Source organism: Gouania willdenowi, unplaced genomic scaffold (genome assembly GCF_900634775.1).
Source record: "Gouania willdenowi unplaced genomic scaffold, fGouWil2.1 scaffold_275_arrow_ctg1, whole genome shotgun sequence".
Taxonomy (NCBI): domain Eukaryota; kingdom Metazoa; phylum Chordata; class Actinopteri; order Blenniiformes; family Gobiesocidae; genus Gouania; species Gouania willdenowi.
This window is the reverse complement of record NW_021145033.1, coordinates 93,385-97,246: the sequence shown is the minus strand read 5'-3', so window position 1 is coordinate 97,246 and position 3,862 is coordinate 93,385. Positions and strand designations below refer to the sequence as shown.

General features: G+C 35.7%; 1 long non-coding RNA gene across 1 annotated transcript; it reads left to right on the top strand.

The window, feature by feature from the left end:
• The first annotated feature begins 2,916 nt into the window (after positions 1-2,916).
• LOC114459241 (uncharacterized) lies at positions 2,917-3,560 on the top strand. The gene is made up of 3 exons (XR_003673288.1): positions 2,917-2,975; positions 3,053-3,115; positions 3,485-3,560. It is a non-coding gene; the product is annotated as an uncharacterized LOC114459241 (long non-coding RNA).
• The last annotated feature ends 302 nt before the right edge of the window (positions 3,561-3,862 follow it).

The window sequence follows — 3,862 nt, the reverse complement described above, 5'->3', positions numbered from 1 at the left end:
TCCAATATTGACACTTTGAAAACACTTTTTCTGTCCGTTCTTGTCCATTCTAATTTGCAACTTTTAACCAATTTCTGTGGTTTTTAAAATCCCATTTCACAACTTTTTCCACTGTTTTTGGTCATTTTTAACCAATTTTTATTTATGATTAAAACAAGGATTTACATCTTTAAGATGACTATATACTATGGCCCAAATAATAGTAAACATCCTGCATAACAGTGAATATTATTCAGATAAATAAATACATGTGTTTATCACATAGAACGACGGACCTTCATTTTGCTGACTTCATGGATGGGGCCCCTAAATGCTCTGTCTCTCTCACACACACACACACACACACACACACACACACACACACACACACACACACACACACACACACACACACACACACACACACACACACACACACACACACACACACACACAGGCTTGGGGAGTAATGGATTACTAGTAACAGCGTTATGTAATCTGGATACAAAAATAATGTAACTATAATCTGTTACAGTACATTTAAAAACATGTAATCAGATTACCAGTATTTTTATTAAAAATGGGGATTACTTAGTGGGATTACTTCTTCAAAGCAAACAGAATATACACCGTGCAACAGATACACAGAGTGTACACACACATTGTGACACTTCGTAGCACTTCACCATAAACGTGAAACCAATACTGCCTGCCTAGCTGTTTACCATCATGACTCAGGAGTTTTCACTGCATGAAAATTCCTGAGTCACTGTTTGCTGTGACCACACCAAATAAAACATGGAAAGGTAAATTACAAAGATGAATCCAAAGTTAACTTCTGACACAAACTCTCTACACCATAGACTGTAAACACACATCTCCACTACGCATCCTCAAGTTGCCTTCACTGACTGCCAACGCTGTAGGAATTAGGAACATCTACAACGGACACATCCAACAAACAGCAGAGCTGTTACAATATAAAGCTATTATGGTAACAGCTAACTTATATGATATTGTGCAGTAACATAACAGCTGTATATGTGTTTGTTGTGTCTATCACTGCATGATGCAGAATAACTGCATTTGTTTGTCTAGGAAATAATTTTCAACAAATTAAATTAAAGTCGCTTCCTGTACATTACATGAAAGACATGCTGACACACCAAAAATAACTAATAATTAACTATGGAGCATGTTATTACGTAAAACATCTACTTTATGGCACTTTTTTCCTGTAATTTTCTAATTAATTTAAAACCAGAATCAGGAAAACAGAAAAACCAGAAACAGGAAAAAATAAAAACCAAATCCAAAAAAAAGGTTTATTTCTGATTGGTTTTAAAATCAAAATAACAATGGTAACACATTATATAATTTTGTTTGTTTGTCTTTTTTACAAAGTGCAGTTGATTCTATATCTATATCATAAAAAATCTATGACTGCAGGTGACAGAAAGAACACATTTTTGTGGAGGTACGTCTTTTAAATTAACGCATGCCTCGAGATGCGTTCAAAGTCCCTGAAAAACCGAGAAATTTGTAAAATATCCCCACACAGCCCTGACACCACGTGAAAACAAAAGAGGACATGTCTAAAACCAGACGTATGTCACCATACATGTCATCATTATTAAATAATGAATAGAAAAAATAAAAATGCAGTGTTATAGTTTGGTCACATGGGGGAGATTTATAAAGTTTTATTGTTATTAATATATGGACTTTTGGTATTGTTTACCATATCTGCATTGATAAAGGAACCTTGAGATGAAATATTATTTAGAACATATTTTCAAATTAATATCAAAATAATAATGACTCACTGGAACATATCTGTAACCTTTACACACACAGAAACACAATATATTATTACTGTAAATATCATGTCTGCTATTAAAAACTGGATATTACAATAGTTAGCATATTAGCACACACTTAGCTATAATAGAGCTTTTCATCTGTAAACCCTTCTTAGAAACCAATGATCACACAATGTGTTGCCTGTTATCTCACGCTACGAGGTGACTATTGTTGGAATTGTCCCTGTATAAATAAAGTTTCATTGAATTAATCTGTGACCTTTGACAAATAAACAGTGGTTTCAAATATCAAACTACTTATGTGTAACTCTATTGTAGTCCAGTCATCACATTTATAAACTATCTTAGTCATCTAGGATCTGTGCACCCTCAGAAAATCAGCTGCTCACATTATTTTGACCTGAAATCATCTGATTTTCCACCGTTTGGAATTCTTCTCCAGTCTGCATTGACTCCTCCCACCAGAACGTCATGTTTAAGGGAAGAAGAAAATGAAAATGGATGATTTATTATTCATTTTATTTATGAGTTAAAAAATGCAGCTATATTCTGAAAATGAAAAAGTATTTCTGTTAATGGATTTTAAATTGAATTATGGTACAGATATACTTCCATAGTTTATACAGTTGACGTAGCGTTCTTATTCTCTATTACAAGTTCACAGAGAAGCTGCAGTGTTTGCAACTGTCGTCACCTAAAAAAGACAAACAAACAAAACAATAAAATATGTTGCCATTGTTATTTGGATTATTTTAAAACCAATCAGAAATACACCGTTTTTATCTGTATTTGGTTTTTACGTTTTCCTGTTTCTGGTTTTAAAAATAATTTTTTAAAAATTCAGTTTTAATTTGGTTTTGAAACAAAATAACCAAAGAATGAAGGGTACATGGATTTAAACATGATCTAAATCATATTAATTTCTGAGTGTTGTTATCTGTTGATAACGCTCTTGATTCAGTTCATTATGTAACCCAGGTTAAAATATATATATAAAATATATACTAGTTCTGCCCCTTTAAATCACCCGTGCGTGGTGCGTGCCCTTCGACCTCACGTAGGCGAGTCACGTGACCGTGCTTAGCCAACTGCATGGACGCATTAGCGTTTAACCTGGCTGTGGCGTCTTCCGCATTCCGAGGTGTGGGGAAGCCGATCGACAGCAGCAGACAGGTTCGTGTTTTTAAAAACTATTCACTCGTGTGCTCGATCTATGCATTTTAAGTTAAGCCTGTCACTATAACTTTTAGAACAACCTACTGTGCTGCGGGGAATCCGTCGCCGCCATCGTGTTGCGTCGCGTTGAGGAACTGGTGAGTAAGAATGAATGAATGAATGAATGGGCTACATGCTAAGCTAGCGGCGCCGAACACTAGCATTAGCATTGGCTGGTCAAATAAAATGGTTGATGCATCTTTTAATGTTGTAAAGATTGTTATTGTGGTGTGAACAAATGGTCCTCTCAGACTAACTGTGTTTACATGCATATTTAATATTTATATATTAACTTTGTGCAGCTAATGCACAAAGTTTAATGCAGATAGTATTATTGCGCTTTTGACTGTTTTTTAATCTCTTGTTTATTTTGTAGTGTATACATTTATTTGAATACATTATTATTTTGTGTACACATGGATCTGGACATAGCCCTATTGTTTATTGGTCCTGTTATGATATTACAGGCCAGGTTCTCTCTGTCTTGGAGACGAATTGATGGTGAGCTGAACTAAGGCTGGGAGCCTACCTTCGAAGCAGCATGCACTGAACAGCCATCCTGCTGGTCTGGTAGGAAGTTGTCCACAGCCTGTCCCCACACACTTCTCAATCGACCGACGCTTCATGCTCACATACACATTCCCCTGTCCCCATCAATAACCTATGGACTTGCCACTATGAATTCTTCTAAAACCCTCGTGGGTTGTTGCGTTGGACGTTGAAGGAACCAAATCAAATGGATTATTCTTTTATGTTCTTGGTGTGTGTGTGATAGTTGCTGTGTGTTCTGTGATCATCCTGCTCGATACGAATCATACAGTACACGTGACTATTGGTTACCGGTT